Source organism: Bubalus bubalis, chromosome 2, assembly GCF_019923935.1.
Source record: "Bubalus bubalis isolate 160015118507 breed Murrah chromosome 2, NDDB_SH_1, whole genome shotgun sequence".
NCBI classification, from domain to species: domain Eukaryota; kingdom Metazoa; phylum Chordata; class Mammalia; order Artiodactyla; family Bovidae; genus Bubalus; species Bubalus bubalis.
The window spans coordinates 140,591,435-140,617,874 of record NC_059158.1 but is presented as its reverse complement, the minus strand read 5'-3'; the positions used below and the strand labels follow the sequence as shown (position 1 = coordinate 140,617,874).

At 38.1% G+C, this 26,440-nt stretch overlaps 1 protein-coding gene across 3 annotated transcripts in view; it reads left to right on the top strand.

Annotated features, from left to right (window-relative positions):
* FTCDNL1 (formiminotransferase cyclodeaminase N-terminal like) overlaps nt 1-26,440 on the top strand; it is a 163,625-nt gene that overhangs the window by 675 nt on the left and 136,510 nt on the right. For all 3 annotated transcript variants that reach the window (XM_044936977.2, XM_044936971.2, XM_044936963.2), the window contains exons 2-3: nt 4,613-4,699; nt 6,128-6,196. The gene's annotated coding sequence lies outside the window, so the exon portion shown is untranslated. The remainder of the gene's footprint in view (nt 1-4,612; nt 4,700-6,127; nt 6,197-26,440) is intronic.

Genomic DNA, 26,440 nt, shown 5'->3' with positions numbered 1-26,440 from the left:
TGCCACCAACGAGATTTGCTTTTTAGGTTTTCAAAAACCAGCTTGAAAAATAGGAATGTGGTAGATGTCCAACAACAATCTGTGGCCAGTTCAGTTCAGTTCAGTCGCTCAGTTGTGTCTGACTCTTTGTGACTCTATGAATTGCAGCACGCCAGGCCTCCCTGTCCATCACCAACTCCCCAAGTTGACTCAGACTCAATGTCCATCGAGTCAGTGATGCCATCCAGCCATCTCATCCTCTGTTGCCCCCTTCTCCTCCTGCCCCCAATCCCTCCCAGCATCAGAGTCTTTTCCAATGAGTCAACTCTTCGCATGAGGTGGCCAAAGTACTGGAGTTTCAGCTTTAGCATCATCCCTTCCAAAGAACACTCAGGACTGATCTTTAGAATGGACTGGTTGGATCTCCTTGCAGTCCAAGGGACTCTCAAGAGTCTTCTCCAACACCACAGTTCAAAAGCATCAATTCCTCGATGCTCAGCTTTCTTCACAGTCCAACTCTCACATCCATACCTGACCACAGGAAAAACCATAGCCTTGACTAGACGGACCTTTGTTGGCAAAGTAATGTCTCTGCTTTTGAATATGCTATCTAGGTTGGTCATAACTATTCTTCCAAGGAGTAAGTGTCTTTTAATTTCATGGCTGCAGTGACCATCTGCAGTGATTTTGGAGCCCCCAAAAATAAAGTCTGACACTGTTTCCACTGTTTCCCCATCTAATTCCCATGAAGTGATAGGACCAGATGCCATGATCTTCGTTTTCTGAATGTTGAGTTTTAAGCCAGCTTTTTTACTCTCCTCTTTCACTTTCATCAAGAGTTCCTTGATGAAAGTTCCTCTTCACTTTCTGCCATAAGGGTTCCTCTTCACTTTCTGCATATCTGAGGTTATTGATATTTCTCCCGGCATTCTTGATTCCAGCTTGTGCTTCTTCCAGCCCAGCGTTTCTCATGATGGACTCTGCATAGAAGTTAAATAAGCAGGGTGACAATATACAACCTTGACGTACTCCTTTTCCTATTTGGAACCAGTCTGTTGTTCCACGTCCAGTTCTAAGTGTTGCTTCCTGACCTGCATACAAATTTCTCAAGAGGCAGATCAGGTGGTCTGGTATTCCCATCTCTTGAAGAATTTTCCACGGTGTATTGTGATCCACATAGTCAAAGGCTTTGGCATAGTCAATAAAGCAGAAATGGATGTTTTTCTGGAACTCTCTTGCTTTTTCCATGATCCAGCAGATGTTGGCAATTTGATCTCTGGTTCCTTTGCCTTTTCTAAAACCAGCTTGAACAACTGGAAGTTCGTGGTTCATGTATTGCTGAAGCCTGGCTTGGAAAATTTTGAGCATTGCTTACTAGCGTGTGAGACGAGTGCAATTGTGCAGTAGTTTGAGCATTCTTTGGCATTGCCTTTCTTTGGGATTGGAATGAAAACTGACCTTTTCCAGTCCTGTGGCCACTCTGAGTTTTCCAAATTTGCTGGCATATTGAGTGCAGCACTTTCACAGCATCATCTTTCAGGAGTTGAAATAGCTCCACTGGAATTCCATCACCTCCACTAGCTTTGTTCGTAGTGATGCTCTCTAAGGCCCACTTGACTTCACATTCCAGGATGTCTGGCTCTAGATGAGTGATCACACCATCATGATTATCTTGGTCGTGAAGATCTTTTTTGTACAGTTCTTCTGTATATTCTTGCCACCTCTTCTTAATATCTTCTGCTTCTGTTGGGTCCATACCATTTCTGTCCTTTATCAAGCCCATCTTTGCATGAAAAGTTTCCTTGGTATCTCTAATTTTCTTGAAGAGATCCCTAGTCTTTCCCGTTCTGTTGTTTTCCTCTATTTCTTTGCATTGATCGCTGAGGAAGGCTTTGTTATCTCTTCTTGCTATTCTTTTTAACTCTGCATTCAGATGCTTATATCTTTCCTTTTCTCCTTTGCTTTTCACTTCTCTTCTTTTCACAGCTATTTGTAAGGCCTCCTCAGACAGCCATTTTGCTTTTTTGCATTTCTTTTCCGTGGGGATATATTAATCTGTGGCCAGTTGTTTATAAATAAATTGCTATTGTTGTTTAGTCACTAAGTTGTGTCCAACTCTTTGGGACACCATTGACTGTAACCCACCAGCCTCCTCTGCCCATGGGATTTTCCAGACAAGAATCCTGGGGTGGTTTGCCATTTTCTTCTTCAGGTGATCTTCCTGACTCAGGGATCAAACCAGTGTCTCTTGCATTGGCAGGTGGATTCTTTAGTACTGAGCCACCAGGAAAGCTCTATGTATGAATAAGGTTTGGCAAAATGTATGCTAAAGACAGAGAAGGGAAGACAGAGTCCAGTATTCTAAACTCAAGTGCTTGTGAGGCAAGGAACTCTAAAAAATCTTGTGGGAGAGAATATTAGTGAGAATTTAAAATATTACAGCCAACACTTATTGAGGCATACTATAGACCAGGGATTGAACTAGTCATTTCATATATTAACTGTTCTGAGTCTATATATGTGTGTGCTTGAGTACACATACTGTTTTCTTTACTCTATATATCAAGTATTAATAGCCTTGAAATAGCACAAATGAGCAAATGATAAAATGTAATTTTCTTATATATTCCCCATATGTAAGTAACTTCATAGCAGTGTAATATGCTGCTGCTGCTAAGTCACTTCAGTCGTGTCCGACTCTGTGTGACCCCATAGACATCAGCCCACCAAGCTCTCCTGCCCCTGGGATTCTCCAGGCAAGAACACTGAAGTGGGTTGCCATTTCCTTCTCCAATGCATGAAAGTGAAAAGTGAAAGTGAAGTCGCTCAGTCGTGTCTGAGTCTTAGCGACCCCATGGACTGCAGCCCAGCAGGCTCCTCCATCCATGGGATTTTCCAGGCAAGAGTGCTGGAGTGGGGTGCCATTGCCTCTCCTGTGTAATATGCTAGCCTACTCTAAATTATTGAGTTCCACAAGACATCATAATAGTGTGACCAATCAAAAGTATTTATTATTACTAAATAAATCTATCTACTGCTTGTTAAAAAGAAGCAGAGGCTAATTATATAATAATGAATATATAACCATATTTCAAGCTGGTTTTAGAAAAGGCAGAGGAACCAGAGATCAAATTGCCAACATCTGCTGGATCATGGAAAAAGCAAGAGAGTTCCAGAAAAACATCCATTTCTGCTTTATGGACTATGCCAAAGCCTTTGACTGTGGATCACAATAAACAGTGGGAAATTCTTCAAAAGATGGGAATAACAGAGCACCTGACCTGCCTCTTGAGAAACCTATATGCAGGTCAGGAAGCAACAGTTAGAACTGGACATGGAACAACAGACTGGTTCCAAATAGGAAAAGGAGTACGTCAAGGCTGTATATTGTCACCCTGCTTATTTAACTTCTATGCAGAGTCCATCATGAGAAACGCTGGGCTGGAAGAAGCACAAGCTGGAATCAAGAATGCTGGGAGAAATATCAATAACCTCAGATATGCAGATGACACCACCCTTATGGCAGAAAGTGAAGAGGAACTAAAAAGCCTCTTGATGAAAGTGAAAGAGGAGAGTGAAAAAGTTAGCTTAAAGCTCAACATTCAGAAAACTAAGATCATAGCATCTAGTCCCATCACTTCATGGGAATTAGATGGGGAAACAGTGGAAACAGTGTCAGACTTTATTTTTTGGGGTCCAAAATCACTGCAGATGGTGACTGCAGCCATGAAATTAAAAGACGCTTACTCCTTGTAAGGAAAGTTATGACCAACCTAGATAGCATATTCAAAAGCAGAGACATTACTTTGGCAACAAAGGTCCATCTAGTCAAGGCTATGGTTTTTCCAGTGGTCATGTATGGATGTGAGAGTTGGACTGTGAAGAAAGCTGAGTGTTGAAGAATTGATGCTTTTGAACTGTGGTGTTGGAGAAGACTCTTGAGAGTCCCTTGGACTGCAAGGAGATCCAACCAGTCCATTCTAAAGGAGATCAGTCCTGGGTGTTCTTTGGGAGGACTGAGGCTAAAGCTGAAACTGCAATACTTTGGCCACCTCATATGAAGAGTTGACTCATTGGAAAAGACTCTGATGCTGGGAGGGATTGGGAGCAGGAGGAGAAGGGGACGACAGAAGATGAGATGGCTGGATGGCATCACCGACTCATTGGACATGAGTTTGGGTGAACTCCAGGAGTTGGTGATGGACAGGGAGGTCTGGCGTGCTGTGATTCATGGGGTGGCAAAGAGTCAGACAGGACTGAGCGACTGAACTGAACTGAACTGAACCATATTTTGGCCATCAGCATCCATCCTATTCTGTGAATCACATTACTATCTTTTGTTAGGTAGAAGGTACTGAAATATAATCCAAAAGCTCAAACATGTTCACATACTCCAAATGCAAATTTTGACTTTTTTGCTCTTATTTTTAGATTGACCTTTTAATTGTCTGTCACTCTTGATAGAGATGGGGAGTTCTTATGTTTTAGAAAGAGTATTAATTGTAGTAACCATTAAATATACAGTTGTTTCAGTAACTCTATGGTAATTAAAGTCTATGAGAAATACAAATAAAGATTTAAAGGGCAGAATAAAGAAACAGACTAAAGTAAGCACAAGATTTTCCCCCCACAGTGAAAAATTTACACAACCCTACAGGAGCCACTTCTGGAAAAAGTAATAACTCTCCATCATATGTCTGTATGAATTGTGTCATTTAAGGTAAGTTATTAACATTGTAATTCCTTCTCATAGGTCGCATTAATATTATTGTAATACCTATTTTCTTTCTCCATCCCCTCTTCTTTTTTCCTATTTTGTAAATCACTACTTTTCTAACCAGGTAGTACTAGTGATAAGGAACCTATCTGCTGTTGCAGGAGACATAAGAGTCTTGAGTTGATCCCTGGGAACCCTGGGTCTAGGAAATGGGAACCCACTCCAGTATTCTTGCCTGGAAAATCCCAAGGATAGAGGAGCCTGGCAGGCTACAGTCCATGGGGTCACAAAGAGTTGGACACAATTGAAGTGACTTAGCACACATGTACTTTCTGACAGGGGGTTCCCAGGTGGTTCAGTAGTCAAGAATCTACCTACCAATTCAGGAGATGTGGCTGAATCCCTGGGTTGGGAAGATCGCCTGGAGAGGGAAATGGCAACCCATTCCAGTATTCTTGCCTAGGATATCCTATGGCACAGAGGACCCTGGCAGGCAACAGTCTATGGGATCTCAAAAGAGTTGGTCACAACTTAGTGACTAAACAGCAACAACTTTTCTAACAATCATGAGCACAGACAGCCCTACTTTCTCTTTATTCTTTCTGAGAGCTGCACTTTCCTTTTTTGCTAGATGTCTTACATATACAAAGCTACTGTAACCAGTTGTTTGAGTTTACCCCTCCTTTCTAACAGAGATCTCTACAAGGATTTTATTATGCTTATAGTGCCCAGAAGGCCATGGCTCATCTCTGGACTCTTGACAGTTCTCAAGCAGTCCTTCGGACTCTCAGAACTTTTGTTTTACAACTTAATATAATAAATAGAAAAAGTTGCAAAATTGAAAGGAATCCTAGAAAAACTAATTTACATTGAAAATAACAGCATTAAAAGGTCACAAACTCCAGTGTCTACAGAGGATAGGCCTACATCATAAATAATAAAACTGATCCTCTGTAATATAATAGGGAGTGGTAAAGACAGTAGCAGATTGAAAGGACATGTCATATTTGAAGGAGGCAGTCACTGTTTACCACCCACCAGTTATAAAATGAAGGCAACATTTAGCCAAACTTTCAGATTTTTCAAGGGACATCAGATATATCAGATTTTTATGTATCATTTCTCAATTTACCAATGTTGACAACAAATTAAATTTATTTTTAAAACATGTATCAAATTAAATGTATGCATAGGCCAAATATGGCCTGTGGGCCACATATGTGCTATTTCTTTACTAAAAGGTAAAATAAATGGATACTGGAAATCTTAAAATTGGTTCCTGTGAGGAATTTAATGGAAAAGAATGGGAGAGGGGTGATGATTTTAACAAGTTTTTTTGTTGTTGGGATTTGAATTGGATCCCATCTGATATTTTTTGAGAGATTCCAATAAATGTTTTAATTCTTTTCAATTTTTCTTGGTTTTGGACAGGTGTTTTTTGGTGTGTTTTAATAAGCTTCTACCAGAACTGGACATTGAGAGGAATGAACTTCACATGAGGTATGGAACTCTAGCATATAATTTTGCCCCCCAAATGCCTGATAAAACAAGATTAAAGGATAAAGCTATTTGGGAATTTGAAAGCTTATTTTTTGACTAATCTTGCTAGTTAAGTGACACTTGTAGCATATGATTTAAACATGTGCATGGCAAAATCCAAGCTTTAGCGAAATACAAATTGCTACATGTCAGGACCTTAAGAATTATCTTTAACACTCAGTGAACTCTCAAATGCAATGATTTGGCTGACCATATTTGCATGCATTGTACTTTACCCACTATGAAGAGGATGGGAAATATCAGTTAGAAACATAATAAATCCTCCACAAAATACTTGGAAGCCAAATCCAGCAACATACAATAAAGAATTAAACACCTTGACAAAGTAGAATTTGTCCCAGGAATGCAAGATTGTTTTCACATTTTTTTTTTCAGCAAGGTTACAATCTTTATTAAATTTCTATTCTGCTTTACCTTAGTAATAAAATCAAAAGGAAATATTAATTAACACTTGAATCATTATAAGCTGAATACATCAGAGCATTCCTATGCAGCATTTCTCAATCTTTGTCACAGAAGTTCAATTAACATTATAATCCATAGCAATAGAATAAAAAGCAAAAATTACTTGATCATATTAATAGACCCAGAGACAGCATTTGAAAGAACTCAACAAAATAGAACCTCAATAGGTTCTTCCACCTGATAAAGGACATCTGTGAAAAACCCATAACTAACATTATTTTTAATGGAAAGACTGAATATTTGCCCCCTAAGAACACAAGCATGGTAAAGATGTCTTTTACCATTTCTAACTGACATTGTGCTTCCCTTGTGGGTCAGACGGCGAAGAATCTGCCTGCAGTGTAGGAGACCTGGGTTTCATTCCTGGGTCAGGGAGATCCCCTGGAGAAGGAAATGCCTACTCACTCCAGTATTCTTGCCTGGAGAGTTCCATGGACAGAGAAGCCTGCTGGGCTACAGACCATGAGATTGCAAAGAGTTGGACATGACTGAGGTACTAACACACAACAATCAACATTGTACTAGAGGCTTAAGCAGAGACAGATAAGAAAAAGAAGTACAAGCCATCCAGACTGGAAGGGAAGAAGTAATACCATGCAGATGATGTGATCTTGTATATCAAAAGTCCTAAGGAATACACTAAAAAATAATAGAAATAATAAAGTTCAGCAAGGTTGCAGGATGTAAGATCAATATACAACAATTAATTGTATTGCTCTACACTAGCAATGAATAATCTAAAAATGAAATTAAAAAAATAATTCCACTTATAATAGCATCAAAAAGAATAAAATATTTAGGGATTGGGGGCAGGAGAAGGGGACGACAGAGGATGAGATGGCTGGATGGCATCACTAACTCGATGGACGTGAGTTTGAGTGAACTCCGGGAGTTGGTGATGGACAGGGAGGCCTGGCGTGCTGCAATTCATGGGGTCGCAAAGAGTCAGACACGACTGAGCAACTGAACTGAACTGAACTTAATAAATAAAGTAAAAACTTGTATACTGAAAGCTATAAAACATTGCTGAAAGAAATTAAAAACCTACATAGCACTAGGTATTCACTCTGGCCCCTCTTGCTTCAGCTCCCCTTCCCTCTGAGACAAAGGTGCTGTTACCAGGAGGGGATAGATCTTATGCTTAGAAGGAACAAAATCAGCTCAGACCTAATCCTCAGGGCTTCTACACATTGGGACCCTATACCGCCCCGATAGGTAGTGACACCCACTGAACATAGGACAATCCCCAACTTACACATGGCTCTGTCTCTAGCCACTCCATCTCCAGCCCCAGAAAAGTGATAGCTACCATTGAGAGAGCTAATTCTTAGGTAGGTTGATAAGGAGTCCAGGGCCCTCAAGGAGAAGAAAAAGGGGTCCAGGGTTCTCAAGGTAAAAGGGACAAACATTTTTTCTATATTGTTTTGTCCTAACTTAGTCACATCAGACGTTTTTTCTTAAACAATGAGTTGTTATGACAACCATCTTTAAGACTAACTTTCTTTAAGCCCAGAGTTAATGATTATACAAGAAAACAGCTCATTTTGCTCAAAGGTATGTTTTTCCTTAAGTGAAGTGAAGTTGCTCAGTTGTGTCCGACTCTTTGTGACCCCATGGACTGTAGCCTACCAGGCTTCTCTGTCCATGGCATTTTCCAGGCAAGAGTACTGGAGTGGGTTGCCATTTCCTTTTCCAGAGTATCTTCCTGACCCAGGGATTGAACCCGGGTTTCCCGCATTGTAGGCAAATGCTTTACCATCTTTGTTTTTCCTTAAGCTCTGTACTAATGATTATATGCACTGGTCATAGCAAACACCCTCTTCCAACAACACAAGAGAAGATGGTACACATGGACATCACCAGATGGTCAACACCGAAATCAGACTGATTATATTCTTTGCAGCCAAAGATGGAGAAGCTCTATACAGTCGACAAAAACAAGACCAGGAGCTGACTGTGGCTCAGATCATGAACTCCTTATTGCCAAATTCACACTGAAATTGAAGAAAGTAAGGAAAACCACTAGACCATTCAGGTATGACCTAAATCAAATAACTTATGATTATACAGTGAAAGTGAGAAATAGATTTAAGGGATGAGATCTGATAGATAGAGTGCCTGATGAACTATGGACGGAGGTTCATGACATTGTACAGGAGACAGGGATCAAGACCATCCCCATGGAAAAGAAATGCAAAAAAGCAAAATGGCTGTCTGAGGAGGCCTTACAAATAGCTGTGAAAAGAAGAGAAGCAAAAAGCAAAGGAGAAAAGGACAGATATACGCATCTGAATGCAGAGTTCCAAAGAATAGCAAGAAAGACATAAGAAAGCCTTCCTCAGCGATCGATGCAAAGAAATAGAGGAAAACGACAGAATGGGAAAGACTAGGGATCTCTTCAAGAAAATTAGAGATACCAAGGGAACATTTCATGCAAAGATGGGCTCGATAAAGGACAGAAATGGTATGGACCTAACAGAAGCAGAAGATATTAAGAAGAGGTGGCAAGAATATACAGAAGAACTGTACCAAAAAGATCTTCACGACCAAGATAATCACGATGGTGTGATCACTCATCTAGAGCCAGACATCCTGGAATGTGAAGTCAAGTGGGCCTTAGAAAGCATCACTACGAACAAAGCTAGTGGAGGTGATGGAATTCCAGTGGAGCTATTTCAACTCCTGAAAGATGATGCTGTGAAAGTGCTGCACTCAATATGCCAGCAAATTTGGAAAACTCAGAGTGGCCACAGGACTGGAAAAGGTCAGTTTTCATTCCAATCCCAAAGAAAGGCAATGCCAAAGAATGCTCAAACTACTGCACAATTGCACTCATCTCACACGCTAGTAAAGTAATGCTCAAAATTCTCCAAGCCAGGCTTCAGCAATACGTGAACCATGAAATTCCAGATGTTCAAGCTGATTTTAGAAAAGGCAGAGGAACCAGAGATCAAATTGCCAACATCTGCTGGATCATGGAAAAAGCAAGAGAGTTCCAGAAAAACATCTATTTCTGCTTTATTGACTATGCCAAAGCCTTTGACTGTGTGGATCACAATAAACTGTGGAAAATTCTGGAAGAGATGGGAATACCAGAGCACTTGACCTGCCTCTTGAGAAACCTATATGCAGGTCAGGAAGCAACAGTTAGAACTGGACATGGAACAACAGACTGGTTCCAAATAGGAAAAGGAGTACGTCAAGGCTGTATATTGTCACCCTGCTTATTTAACTTCTATGCAGAGTACATCATGAGAAACGCTGGGCTGGAGGAAGCACAAGCTGGAATCAAGATTGCTGGGAGAAATATCAATAACCTCAGATATGCAGATGACACCACCCTTATGGCAGAAAGTGAAGAGGAACTAAAAAGCCTCTTGATGAAAGTGAAAGAGGATAGTGAAAAAGTTGGCTTAAAGCTCAACATTCAGAAAACGAAGATCATGGCATCTGGTCCCATCACTTCATGGGAAATAGATGGGGAAACAGTAGAAACAGTGTCAGACTTTATTTTTGGGGGCTCCAAAATCACTGCAGATGGTGACTGCAGGCATGAAATTAAAAGACGCTTACTCCTTGGAAGAATAGTTATGACCAACCTAGATAGCATATTTGGAGAAGGAAATGGCAACCCACTCCAGTGTTCTTGCCTGGAGAATCCCATAGATGGAGAAACCTGGTGGGCTGCAGTCCATGGGGTTGCACAGAGTCAGACACGACTGAAGGGACTTAGTAGTAGTAGTAGTAGTAGATAGCATATTGAAAAGCAGAGATATTACTTTGCCAACAAAGGTCCGTCTAGTCAAGGCTATGGTTTTTCCAGTGGTCATGTATGGATGTGAGAGTTGGACTGTGAAGAAAGCTGAGCGTAGAAGAATTGATGCTTTTGAACTGTGGTATTGGAAAAGACTCTTGAGGGTCCCTTGGACTGCAAGGAGATCCAACCAGTCCATTCTGAAGGAGATCAGCCCTGGGATTTCCTTGGAAGGAATGATGCTAAAGCTGAAACTCCAGTACTTTGGCCACCTCATGCGAAGAGTTGACTCATTGGAAAAGACTCTGATGCTGGGAGGGATTGGGGGCAGGAGGAAAATAGGACGACAGAGGATGAGACGGCTGGATCTCAACTCGAGAGGGTTTCTCCAAGTTGATGGCATCACTGACTCAATGGACATAAGTTTGAGTGAACTCTGGGAGTTGGTGATGGACAGGGAGGCCTGCCGTGCATGAGGTTGGAAAGAGTTGGACAGGACTGAGCGACTGAACTGAACTGAACTGACTGAAAGACCTCACCAGAGCTACTTCCATAATTTACATTTTAAGTTAACAGGATTAGCCAGAAGGTTTAATCCAGAGACTGTCCTTAAGCAGGATACATTATTGTTATATAATCATAAAGAATATAGAGGGAAAAAACATTTGTCCTTTCTTCCTCCTTGGGAATTCCAGACCCCTCTCTCCTTGGGGACCCCTAGACTTCTTATCAACTTGCCTAGGAAATGACTCTCTCATAATGAAAGGACATCTTTTTGGGGTGTTAAAGCAATAAAGGCAATATGAATATCAAGTAAAATAGACTTCAGCACAAAGAATAGTTGTACAAGATGTTACCTTTAGTTATTTTTAGGGGAACTTGAGCAAATGATATATGGGATCTCTCTGTTATTACTTCTACAACTGCTTGGATATAAGTTCAATTAAAAAAAAAATTCATTGGGCTAATTTTTATCTTACTGCAGGCAACAGTTTTGCCAGTTGTTTGCTATCACATAACATAAGTCACCATATTTCAAGGGTTCAATTTAATTGTCATTGATTTAATATTCTGGATTCCCCACACTGCCACCAGCCTCCGAAATCCATCTAGGCATTTTTTTGCAGAGGAAAGGAAATGTCATTGTTCCTCTTATGTGAAGAAAGTCCTTACTTACCAGAGAATGAAAGCAAAAGAAAGCAAAGAGAATCACATCTTAGTTTTAGTCCCTGAGGTCCTGGGCCACCTTTGTTTCTGGGAATTACCTCACTAGCCTTTTTTAAGAACAACTTTTTCATATTTATTAAAATGCATGAATTTTATGTATATTATTTATATTTTATATATGTTACTTTTTTTGACTGCATGGCATGCAGGATCTTCCCCAACCAGGGATCTCAAACCCTTGCCCCCTACATTGGGAGTGTGGAGTCTTGCCAAGAAAGTCCCTGTTTAGTGAATTTTTAAATTTATAACTTAATTTTTAGAAAAGTTTTATATTTACAGAAAAACTGAATGGAAAGTGTAGAGAGTTCCCATATTCCCCTTCCCCACAACTCTAGTTTTATTATGGTAATAATTACATCTTCCATTACAATGGTATATTTGTTACAATTGGTGAGCCAATAGTGTTAATTACTTAAGTTTGTAGTTTTATTATGGTTCAACTTTTGTCTCTTATATTTGTGGATTTTGTCAGATATATATGTCATGTGTCCACCATTGTAGTAACAAACTGTATAGTTTCACTACTCTAAATATCTCCTATACTCCAGTTATTTTATCCTTCCTTTCCTCCCTTCCCCAGAACTATTGGAAGTCTCTGTTCTTTCTGTCGTCTCTATAGTTTTGCCCTTTCCAGTATGTCATGTAGTTGGAATTATCTAGTATGTAGGCTTTTCAGATTAACTTTTTTCACTTAGCAATATGCGTTCAAGTTTCCTCCATGTTTTTTTTGTGGCTTAATAGCTCATTTCTTTTTATTGCTGACTAATCCATTGTATTGCTGTACTACAGGTTCTTTATCCATTTACTTATTGAAGAACATCTTGATTGCTTCCAAGTTTTGGCAATTATGAATAAAACTACTATAAATACTTGTGCAGAGGTTTTTGCATGGACATCAATTTTCCAAGTCATTTCGGTAAATACCAAGGCATATAGGGTTGATGGATCATATGCTAAGAGTATGTTTAGTTTTGTAAGAAGCTGCCAACTGTCTTCCAAAATGACTACTGTTTTTGCATTCCTACTAGCAGTGAATGAGAATTCCTGTTGCTCGACATTCTCACCAGCATTTGGTATCGTCGGTGTTTTGGCTTTTAGCCATTCTAATAGACGTGTAATGGCATCTCATTGTTTCGTTTTGCAATTCTCTGATGACATATGTTGAGTGTCTTTCCATATGCTTACTTGCCATGGTTTTTTTTTTTTTTTTCTTATTGCTGAGTTGTAAGAGTTCTATATACATTTTGGATACAAGTCCTTTACCAGATATGTATTTGGCAAAGATTTTCTCCCAGCCTATGGATTGTCTTTCATTCTGTTAATAGTGTCTTTCACAATGAAGAAGTTTTAAATTTTAGTGAAATCCAACTTATCAATTTTTTCTTTCATGAACTGTTTCTTAAAAGTCATTGCCAAACCCAAGGTCACCTAGAGTTTCTTGTATGTTATCTTCAAGGAATTTTACTGTTTTACATTTTACATATATGACTATGATATCTTTTGAGTTAATTTTTGTGTCAGGTATAAGATCTGTGTGTAAATTCATTTTTTAAATACATGGATATACAGTTGTGCTGGTACCATTTGTTGAAAAGATTATCTTTTCTCCATTGTATTGCCTTGATCCTTTGTCAAAGAATATTTTGACTATATTTGTGTTGTTCTATTTCTGGGCTCTTCGTCCCATTCTATTGAGCTTGTCAATAGCTTTTTAATAATTTTCCTTAATTTCTTATGCTGATTTGAGTTGAATTTTTATCAGTTCCTGCTGAAATATCACTGATTAATTCAAACACTTGGTACATGCCAAGCACTGTGCTAATCTCTTTACATAAATTTAACCACAGCAGTCTTTTGAAATAAACGAGGAAACTTGGGGTTTGCCAGTTTAAGTAACATGTTCAAAATCATACCACTTATAAGTGATCCAGACTCTGCCTGTCTATATTGTATTATTTGTCAAAGAGGACTTTGTTACTCCTTACTCGGACTATTACAATCTCTCTAATAGTCTCTCTTCTGCTAATTACTGCCTTTAACTGGGAAGCCCAATTATACTATAGTTGTCTTCTAAATTAAATACTGAGTTCTCAGCCAACATTTAAAGCCTGACCTACTTCTCCAGCTTTTTTCCCCCAGTATTCTTACTTGCTCAGTTGGACTGCTCTATGATTTTATATTACCCTCTCAGCTTTAATATGTCAGTATGTGACCTAACCTATTCCTATACTTGCTACATCTCCAAGTATTAAAATTCCTTTTGTCAAAATTCATCTCAAATGACTCTTCTCCCTTGACCCTTCTCCATTTTGTATCCCAACTTCACACTAAAATTGGAATTGAGAACTTTCTCCTTAAAATAACCAAAGCATTTCTTTTAAACCTCACTTATGGTACATCTATATGCCTTGTGTTTTGTTATGTGAATTTAATTTATTGTTACTACTAGACCACCACCTCCTCGACAGCTTGTCTAGTATATAGAACCTGGCATTCATTTAAAAATATTCGTTGAGTATATAATATCTATACCAAGAACTGCACTGAATGCTGGAGTGGCAAAGATAAAAGACATGGCCACTGCCTTAAAAAAAAAAAAAAAAAAAAAAAGTACAGAATAGTAGAAGCCAGATCAGAAGGCAGTTGAAAGTGAAGGTCGCTCAGTTGTTTCCAACTCTTTGTGACCCCATGGACTATAGTCCATGGTATTCTCCAGGCCAGAATACTCGAGTGCGTAGCCTTTCCCTTCTCCAGGGGATCTTCTCAATCCAGGGATCGAACCCAGGTCTCCCGCATTGCAAGTGGATTCTTTACCAGCTGAGCCAGCAGGGAAGCAGTTACTTTTCTGTAATTTAAGTTCTGTTATGAAAGTAAACCTCTCATACTGTGGGATGGAGTATGGAGTGTGGAGTACTTAATACAGTTTGAGTTTGGGAAGGAGAGAAGACTTATCAGAGGACAACAGATAAGAGTTAGGATCTTGACTAGCAATATATGGAATAGCAGAAAGGCCTAAGAGATCATAACACATTTGGTGTGCATGTAATTCAGATTAGCTATACCATAGTGATTGAGTTAAAGGATGGCAAAGAATGACGCCAAAAAAGCAGAGAAGGACTGCATGCTAAGGAAATGTCTGAGTCTTGCAAAAGAGGAAGCATGAAGGACATGAAATTCAGTATAAGGTTTCAAACAAGGATCTGTCATGATCTCATTCATGCAGATGGATCATGCTGACAGTTATGTGGGTAATAAATCAGAATTGGCTGAGACTAATGACAGGAAGGAAGACCAGCTAGCAGAATGTTACAGTAATCTAGGCTGTATAGTATTTGGATCTGACTAGTCCAAGGAGCGGAGAAGGCAATGGCACCCCACTCCAGTACTTTTGCCTGGAAAATCCCATGGACGGAGGAGCCTGGTGGGCTGCAGTTCATGGGGTTGCTAGAGTCGGACACAACTGAGCGACTTCACTTTCACTTTTCACTTTCATGCATTGGAGAAGGAAATGGCAACCCACTCCAGTGTTCTTGCCTGGGGAATCCCAAGGACAGGGGAGCCTGGTAGGCTGCTGTCTATGGGGTCGCACAGAGTCGGACACGACTGAAGCGACTTAGCAGCAGCAGCAGTCCAAGGAGAAAAGAGGACTTAATTTGAGAGATGTTTAGGAGATAGAATTTATATTGCTTCTCGGGCTTTTGGCTAAGATCAAGTGTGGAATGTATAAGACTTGGTGATGGGATAGTGTAATTCTTTAAGATCTCAAGTTCTCTATACCTGGGGATTCATCTAAACACTATCTTTGTCCTGATACTTTGAAGAGATACTCCTTCCTAGTCTACTGTATAAATTACTAGAATCCATCTCCCTCCTCATCACCAATAGCCTCCTGGCCAAAAGAGCCTCTATTGCCAAAGGAACTTGCCTAGGAGGTTCTGCCTTATTATCAGAGTCCGCTTCTAGTAGATAAAAGAGCTCCCGCTCACATTGCCTAACTTGAGCGAGATATACTCCAAAAATGAAAATTAGAACATATCTTTTTTTGAAATAATGTTGAAAGATAGGTACTTAGATATATCATGTGTTAAATGTCCCTTTTATGGTCTACTCTAGGAACATGAAACTGTTTATGCCACTTGGGTGACAAGTTCTAAACATCCTCCTCTTTTAAAAAAAACTTCAAATTCGGTTGAAGTCTTCTTATATATATACTGATGAATAACGGAGTAGGGAATGGTTAACCTCAGCAAGAAGTAATATTTTATTGCTGACATTCTTGAGAGCTGCTGTCACATAATGACAATGGTAATAAAAAAGTAGACCTATTTTTAGTTGGTTTTATTATTGTCGAACGCGACTGAGCGACTGATCTGATCTGATCTGATTATTGTCTTTAAATTTTTCTTTCAGCTAATGCATCCCATATTACATGCTCTCAGAGCTGATAGTTTCCTCTCTCCCCTCTGCCCCAGTTAGTACACCACTGCCTACATCTGAGTTAGAAGTTGTGAAATGGAAATCAGAGATACATTGTGAGACAGGGAAAATTACTGAAGGAAAGAAACTTGGACATAAATTTATGTTCTTCATTTCACCAACAAAATGATCTGGGCTGATAACAACTTCTCTGAGCTTCAGTTTTCCCATTATTAAAACAGGGTTTAAATACCTATTTTGTTGTGGATTAAGTAATGTAAACTTTCTGTGCTTAGTCGTGTCTGACTCTTTGCAACCCTATGGACTGTACTCCACCAGACTCCTCTTTCCATGGGATTTTCCCAGCAAGAATACTGGAGTAGATTGCCATTTCTCTTCCTTGGGATCTTCCCAACCCAGGCATCAAACCTGGGTCTCCTGTATTGCTGGCAGATTCTTTATCGCTGAGCCACCTGGGGAATAATGTATTTAAAGTATCTGACACTTAGCAAATATTCTCAACAATATTAATTATCTTCTATTTTTATATTTTATAGCTTCCCAAGATATTTTGAATATATTTTTTATGTTTGAGAAATTTCCAATCTTAATGTTAAAGTGCTGCTTCCCCAAGGTAAGCTCTGAAAATGAAATTTCCAGACTCTCATAGTAAAGGGACAGACATGTGACCTAAGCTTCAACATTCAGCACACCTACATAGACTTTGATTTGGAAGTTAGCAGCTTTGAGGAAGCCAAGATTCTGTTTGGAAATCAATTTGCTGATAAAGGCATCTGACATTTGGGGATGGCAGTGCTTGTTAGGCTAAATTCCTAGGGCAGAAGTCACTTTGGTGGGAGTGGGAGTGGCAGCAGTTGCTTTTAGTGTTTGTTGCGGCAGAAGTATGTAGTACCCTGACTTCCTCATTGGGCCAGTTAAACTTCCTTTCTGCTCATTCAGTAAGAATTAGCATATGTTACTTGCCACAGTGAGCCTTAACTGATACATATTTCATCATTAGTATTGCTTCCTTTGAGTAGCAGGTTAAGCAGAATGTCAAGGAAGAGGCAGTAGTGTATCACCTTAAATAAAAGTACATAATTCTGGAAAGTATATCCCAGAAAAGTTTGGTGAACTATAATTGGAGATTGAGGAATATAGCTTTTGAGGAAATTACATATAATATTAGAATACTTTTGTCAAATGTTTTTCTCTGTAGCTCTTGGAAATAGTTAAGAGAATTTAGGCTTTCATGTCCCCCAAAGAAATTCTTTCAGAACCAGTTTATAAAGAAAATTTAATCCCTGGATACTGATTCTGCAAAGCAGTCTCAGGTGAGTTCATCAATTCTGTCAAAGCCAGAATCAAAATAAATCAGGCATTATATGGCATATTAAATTTCTGGAGCTCAACTTATTTCCCTTAATCTCTTAGCAGCAGTAACAGAGTGGCAGCTCTCACTCATTGCAGTGGGGAAGTAACAAAGCAAGAGTAAAATTGCTGTTGCAAAATGAAGCACATCAACGCATTTCCATCTAATGCATTATGGTTCATGAATCTCCCAGGAGCCAGAAAAACACAGTGAAGTCTTTAAAAGCGAATCCAGATGTCAGTCATCACCACGGCAGTGCTTTAATTATCAAAAAACAAAGAAATAACTCCTTAGGTACATTCTAAGCAGGTGTTCCTTCACAGAAAACAGAATAGCTGAAGAAACAGCTGTGGCATTCTATCTGCTTCAAGAGGAAAGGGAACTGCAACCTAAATAACAGAGACTTTTCCAATGGAGCAGAGATAAATCACAATTATCAGAATTTTTCAAGTATTAACATATAACATATGACTAATTAATATTAATTACTCCATTTTCCAGATGAGAAAACTGAGTGCCTTATATGACAAACATTTCTAATTCAAAGTCTGTCAGTCTTCGACAAGTTTACCACAAAATGAATTGATTTTGCAAGATCTTTTAACTATCATATGACATGAAGTGATTTTCTAGAAAACATTTGTGTGTTTTACACAAATAATCCATTTTCATCTTGGAAAATATAAAGGTGAACAAAAAGGAAACTTTTAAACCATCTCTAATAACTGCTATTTCAACCTGGGATTTTAAAGCTGGGCCCATGGTTGACTTCAGGGAATCTGTGAATCTCTGAAACCAAACAAACAAAAAGACCATGTGCATTTTTCTGGGGTGAGGGTATATATACCTTCATCAGTTTCTCAAATTGTCATTCAAAAATTATGAACTACCTCCATCCTTCTGGACTTTATGTATGGGACTGGAGGAACAAAGATGCTGTCCACAAGTCACAGCCTGAGAAGAAAGGTGGCCTTCATCTAAAATTTTATGTTGGCCAAAACAAGTAGTAATTTCTAAAATTTGACTTGGCTTTTGTGCAGTAAATTGTGGAAAGTTAGGAATATTTCTTTTTCTCCTTAAGGGTTTTATTTATTTACTTATTGACTTATAAGTTGATTTACAATGTTGTATTAATTTCTGGCATACAGCAAAGTGATTCAGGTATATGTATATGTGTATATATATATAATATATATACACTCTTTTTCATATTCTTTTCCATTATAGTTTATTTGAAGGCATTGAATATAGTTCCATGTGCTATACAGCAGGTCCTTGTTGCTTACATATTTTATATATAGTAGTGTGTTTATGTTAATCCCAAACTCCTAGTTTATCTCCTCCTCCCCATTTCCTTTGGTAAAAATAAGTTTGTTTTCTATGTCTGTGATTCTGTTTCTGTTTTATAAATAAATTCATTTGTATGCGACCCCATAGATGGCAGCCCACCAGGCTCCCCCGTCCCTGGGATTCTCCAGGCAAGTACATTGGAGTGGGTTGCCATTTCTTTCTCCAATGCATGAAAGTGAAAAGTGAAAGTGAAGTCGCTCTGCCGTGCCCGACTCTTAGCAACCCCATGGACTGCAGCCTTCCAGGCTCCTCCGTCCATGGGATTTTCCAGGCAAGAGTACTGGAGTGGGGTGCCATTGCCTTCTCCATCATTGTTTTAGATTACACATATGATTGACATCTTATGATATTTATCTTTCTCTGTTGGACTTATTTCTCTTAGTATGTTTATCTCTAGGTCCATTCATGTTGCTACAAATGGCATTATTTCATTCTTTTTTATGGCTGAATAATATTTAACTATATATACTATATCTTTATCTATTCATTTGTTGATGGACATTCAGATTGCTTCTGTCTTGGCTATTATAAATAGTGCTGCAGTGAACACTGGAGTGAACATTGGAACATTGGAGTATCCCAATGCACTGATCCATATAGCAGTTTGCAATCTCTTATCTGGTCTGCCTGTGAGTGAAAATATATACTATATAGTTCAGTTCAGTTCAATTCAGTCGCTCAGTCGTGTCCGACTCTTTGCGACTCTTTGTGACCCCATGAATCATAGCATGCCAGGCCACCCTGTCCATCACAGACTCCCGGAGTTCACTCAGACTCACGTCCATTGAATCAGTGATGCCATCCAGCCATCTCATCCTCTGTCGTCCCCTTCTCCTCCTGCCCCCAATCCCTCCCAGCATCAGAGTCTTTTCCAATGAGTCAGCTCTTCACATGAGGTGGCCAAAGTACTAGAGTTAAATATATATATATATATATATATATATATATATGAATGAATCACCTTGCTGTATACCTGAAACTAACACAACATTGTAAATCAACTATACTTCAATGAAAATGAATCACTGTCATAAAATCTAATGAATTAAACTCATGCATGTGTTAAATTAGGGCTCTCAAACATTCAAGCACAATTCTTATTCTTTTTACAGTTGAAATTAGCACCTTAGGTCTAACATCTAACCTTCTTAACTTTTCTGATTTAGATGTTAGACCTAAGGTGTTAATTTCAACTGTAAAAAGAATAAGAATTGTGCTTGAATGTTTGAGAGCCCTAATTTAACACATGCATGAGTTTAATTCATTAGATTTTTTGATTGTGATTCATTTTCATTGAAGTATAGTTGATTTACAATGTTGTGTTAGTTTCAGGTATACAGCAAGGTGATTCATATATATATATATATTTTTTTTTTTTCTTTTCAGATTCTTTTCCCATATAGGTTATCACAAAATATTGAGTATAGTTCCCTGGGCTATAGAGTCTGTCTTGTTATTAATTCATTAGATTTTTAATAGTTATAAATCTTAGGTTTTGCCTGTTGAATTGTTTGTCTGCCTTGTCAGTTGGGTAAAGTAGCTCAGATAATCAGATATCTTAAATGTGTTAATATGGTTTAAAAGACTTAATTTTTTTGTAAATGAGGAGTTATCTTTTTAAGGAATCATAATCTGTTGAACTTATGAATTAATTGAACATTAAGCAAAGAATGAATAAAAGTGATTTATAATATATTTTTATGTCCCACAGTATTGATAATGATGAAAAAGTCTGACCATATCAAGTATTAGAAAGATGAAGATCTCTTTGCTTAAGGGAATGCAAAGTGGTGGAATCCTTTGAGACACAATTTGACAGACCTCACAACTCAATGATTCTATTCCTAGGTATTTATCCTAGAAAGGTTCTTACATGTATATACTAAGAGATATGTTTCAAGAATGTTCATAGTAGCCTTGATCATAATATCAAAATAAAACAGAAGAACAACTGAAAACAACCCAATGTCCATTGACAGCAAATGGATATGTAAATTATTGGTTTTTCAAATTATGGAATATTATACAGCAGTGAAAATGAGTGGGAATAACTAAAATAAATCTCAGAAATATAGTGTTGAGTAAAAAAGCAAATCATACCAACACAATTCTATAAAGCAATTATTCTTCAATTTAAAAATAAATTAATTGAAATAAAGAAAAAAAGCAAATCACAGATAAAGCATACTGTCATCTATGTTCAAAAACATAAAACTAAACAATATGATTTCAGCATATACACACTCATTTGTAGATAAAACTGTTATGGAAAGTGAGGGGATTATAAACAGAAAATAGGTAGTTGTTTCTGGAAGAGATGGTAGGGGAAGAGGAGTTGATCAGGGAGAGGTTCAAAAAGCTTCAAGGGTGATAATCTTTTCCTTGAGCTGGGTTGTGGCTCCATGCATATGTATTTTATTATTCTTTGAGCCATGTATATTATTTTATGTCTCATTGTATGTGTGTATACACACATATATGCACACATTCTTTTATAAATATGAGATAATTTATAATTTTAAAAAATCCGCAGATTTAAATAAAGTGAATTTATTAGATTTCTCAGTTGTGTTTCAAGTCTTAAGAAAAACTAGTTTTATACTTATGACTTGAATACATTGGATGCTATTGAAAGTGCAACAGATGTTAAGTACTGCATTCCTTTTCAACCATCAAAGTCCTTTAGAACATTTCAAAACTCAGCTGGTATAGTTGATAACCTCTCTTTCTGGCTGCCCTTTCTCCCCTCTCCGATGGCATTCCTAACGTAATATCTTGATGAATCTTGGCTTTTACAAAAGATGGAAAGAGCAACTTTTGGTTTTAAACTAAACCAGCTACAAAACTCCCCTGACAAAGGGAATCTAAAGCATAGCTGTCTGCTTGAAATGGAGGGAGAGAATAATATAGGGAAATACGAAGAGGACAAGCGCAAACTAACAACTCAGATTACCTTGTTATAGATGTTCTATTACATTTTTATATAATTTTTCTTTCCATATTCAATGTTTTTCAAAATATTTAACCAAACTGATTCCTTCCCATCAGTTTATTATAAATAATATTCATTTAAAAACTCTATATCCTATTTAAACAGCATTAATAGCCAGAAGTTTTTTTTTCCCTCCCAAATACTTTTTATAGTTTATTTCAAATTGGTCTATTCTGAAATTCAGTCTTCCATCCTGGCATCTGAGTCAATGAAAAAGCCTTAAATCATCCCTAGTGACTTCGTAATCAAATTTCCTTCAATGAAATCCTTGTGTGGGTATTTGCTGGCTTAAAAGAAAAATCTCCCAACTACAAATTGGCCTTTAGGTTATGGGTTCTGTGCTCTTGCCTTCAGAAATTCTGCTTAGTTCTTTCCCTTCAGCAGAATTCTCTTTTCTCATGGATCTTAAGGGAACAATTAGGCAAGATATAAATTCCAGAACCACTTTGCCTGCCTTTTCTTGCATTGGACCTTCAGTTTTCCTCCCCTGTGTGTTCATTCCTTTTCTCTCTGTTCTTTTGTCACTTTTCCTCTTAACTCCTTCCCTTCTCTGAGAGTGTAGCTATTCATTTCCCAATTCCCCAAAGAAACATACAAGACTTGGTATTTGTTGCTGATTTGCCCCATGTTTCTGCTGCTTGTCTCCAGTCACTTTTCAGTTTGTTTCTTCATCTCCCGCCTCATTCCAAACATAATTTTATGCCCTTTACCAAACACATTTTCTTCTGGTTTTATTCCTTTTTAAACTTTAATTCCCCTTTTCTTAGTCACTATTTACAAAGGCTTCACCTGGGATAAAAGCAATAGATCTGATCTCAAAGTTCTCATTTAGTATTTTCTCAGGAAGAAGTAATTATTATCCACATTTTACAAATGGCTAAAAGAAGGAGAGAAAGGAAAATACATTGCCTTAAACCATGTGTTAAGTCTGTTAGAAAGCCAAACTAGATTAGAGACCAATTGTCCCCACATCTACCACCTGGTGCCCTTATCACCTGAACCTTTATATTTTTTTCAAGAGGGGACCTAAGAACCATTTGCACTCTTGTTGCTTTTCTTCTCCAAACTGAGGATTCACAGATTGAGGAGACATGGCCCAGGAATCTCCATTTTAACAACTCCCAAGGTCCTTCTTAGGCAAGGTAAAATTTTAAAAAGCCACAACTCTGGCTCTGCTTCCTAAAAATAGTGAGGGAATTAATCATTTTTGTGCACATACTATGTGTCTGATGCTATGCTCTAATTTTACATACACATGCCATTAGTTGATTTACTCCTATAAAAACCCTTTGAGGTAGGTTTTCTAATATCTACTTTATAGGAGAGAAACTGAGATTTGAGTTGGAAAACTGCCCAAGGCTACTTAGCTGGTAACTGGAAGAGGCAGTCTAGAAGAGTCCACATCTGACTTCATTACCCTGGATTTTAGGAGCTATGACATGACACATGTTTTAAATTTAGCATAAATAGCTATTAGATATAATAAATGTTACCATATGTATATAGGATTATATTAATCTCATAGTGTGCAGCAAACAATAAAACAGACAAATTGATTAAGCACATTCAAATTTGTTTTTTCATTAAGACATAGTTGATATATAACTTTATTAGTTTCAGGTATACAACATAATGCTTCAATATTTGTGTGTGCTTGGTCGCTCAGTCATGTCTGACTCTTTGCGACCCCATAGACTGTAACCTGCCAGGCTCCTCTGTCCATAGGATTCTCCAGGCAAGAACTCTGGAGTGGGTTGCCATGCCCTCCTCCAGGGGATCTTCCCCACCCAGGGATTGAACCCAGGTCTCCCGCATTGCAGGTAGATTGTTAACTGTCTGAGCCACCAGGAAAGCAATTTGTATATATTATAAAATGACCACCACAATAAATTTAGTTAACATCTATCACCACACAGTTAAATTTTTTTTTCTCATAATGAAACCTTTTAAGTTCTACTGTCTTAGCAGCTTTCAGATATACATTACAGTATTCTTAACTATAGTCACCATGCTATATATTACATTCCCAGGACTTATTTACTTTATAATGAGAATTTTGTACCTTTTGACCACTTTCACCCATTTCACCCATCCACATCCCCCCCACCTCTGGCAACCACCAATCTGTTCCCTGTATCTACGAGTTTAACGTTTTTTTTAGATTCTACATACAAGTAAGATATTAGTTTTTCTCTGTCTCACTTACTTAGCATAATGACCTCAAGGTTCATTCATGTTGCTATATATGGCAGACTTTCTTTTTTATGGTTGAATAATATTCATACATATATATTTGTATAATAGAATATTACATATATCACATTTTTTATGCATTCATCTATCGATGAATATTTAGGTTGGTGGCTCAGAGGTTAAAGCGTCTGCCTGGAATGCGGGAGACCTGGGTTCAATCCTTGGGTTGGGAAGATCCCCTGGAGAAGGCAATGGCACCCCACTCCAGTACTCTTGCCTGGAGAATCCCATGGAGGGAGGAGCCTGGTGGGCTACAGTCCATGGGGTCGCAAAGAGTCGGACACAACTGAGCGACTTCACTTTCACTTTTCACTTTCTTTCCATATATCTTGGCTGTTGTAAACAATGATGCAATGAATATGGAGGTGTGTGTATCTTTCTTGAGTGAGTGCTTTCATTTCCTTAAGATAAATACACAGAAGTGGAGTTGCTAGATCATATGGTAGTTCTGTTTTTAGTTTTTGGAGATACCACTATACTGCTTTCCATAATGGCTGCACTAATTTACATTCCTACCAGCAGTACACAAGGGTTCCCTTTTCTCCATATCTTCCCCAACACTTATTATTTCTTATCTTTTTGATAATAGTTATTCTAACAAGTGTGATATCTCATTGTGGTTTTCATTTCCATTTCCTTGATCATTAGTCATGTTAAGCATGTTTTTATGTTCGAGTTGGCCATCTGTTTGTCCTCTTTGGAATAATGTTCATTCAGATCCACTTTTCAAATGAATTTATTTGCTATTGAGTTGTGTGAGTTCTTTATATATTTTGTCTTTTGAGCCCTTGTCAGAAAAATGTTTTGCAAATATTTTCTTCCACACAGTAGGTTGCCTTTTGATTTTGTTGATGGTGTCCTTTGCTGAGCAGAAGCTTTTTAGTTTGATATAGTCCCACTTACTTGTATTTGCTTTTGTTGCCTTTGCTTTTACTGTCAAATCCAAACAAAATATCATAAAGACTGATGTTAAGGAACTTACTGCCTGTGTTTTCTTTAGGAGCTTTGTGGTTCAGATCTTGTGTTCAAGTCTTCAATACATTTTGAGTTGGTTTTTGTGTATGGTGTAAGATAGTGGTCCACTTTCATTCTTTTGCATGTGACTATTCAGTTTTCCCAACATCATTTGTTGAAAAGATCATTATTTCCCCATTATATATTGTTGGCTTCTTCATCATTAATTAACTGATGCATGGATTTATTTCTGAGCTTGTTCTGTTCCATTGATCTATGTGTCTGTTTTTATGCCAATATCATATTGTTTTTATTACTATAGCTTTGTAATATAGTTTGAAATAAGGACACATGATGCCTACAACTTTGTTCTTCTTTCTCAAGATTGCTTTGCTGTGAGTCATTATTTTAGCTGTTCCTAAAAATTATCATCTAACATAAGAAATGTATAATTAAACGTAATGATGAAAGAATTGAAAATTATGAAGTTGCTAATTACACTATAGAATCTGTGCTAGTCATACCTGATACACCATAGAATCATGTACTAGTCATAAAAATGACAATGCAGTGGTCTGGGTAGAACATGCTCCCTTTTTGTCTCCTACTACCTGGACCATGGCTGCTAGACTGCTGGAGAGGGCAATGGCACCCCACTCCAGTACTCTTGCCTGGAAAATCCCATGGACGGAGGAGCCTGGTAGGCTGCAGTCCATGTGGTCGCGAAGAGTCGGACACGACTCAGCGACTTCACTTTCACTTTTGACTTTCATGCATTGGAGAAGGAAATGGCAACCCACTCCAGTGTTTTTGCCTGGAGAATCCCAGGGACGGGGGAGCCTGGTGGGCTGCCGTCTATGGGGTCACACAGAGTTGGACACGACTGAAGCGACTTAGCAGTAGCAGCACTTGGACCATGAATGTAATAATGAGGTAGAGCAATCACCTTGAATCACTTGGAAAGTGAATATTGAGGATGGTATGAAGTGCCTGAGTCTGAATGTGCATCCATAATACCAGCCCTGAACTGCTTTCTGGATTTTATAAGAGAGAGAAATTTTTCTCTTATTTAAACCTGATAATTTGGGGTTTCTGTGTCTCACAGTTGAACCTAATCCTAAACAGTAATTACTTCTGTTATAAAATTCTATCATGAAAAACTGTTAGTTATTTTATCATGATAAATAATGATTGTAAAAGTCAGTAAAACTGTATTTGATACCATTTCAAAAGTCTAACCCAACAATAAGAATGTGGTATTTTAATGGCGATTAATACACGTTGCCATTTTTATAGGTTCCCAGTTACCGTCATTAAAAGTCTGTTTTGTAATTAGCAATCCCACATAAGAATTGTTCATAGCACACTTCAGTTTAAAATAAACTCAAGATGAAAATGATA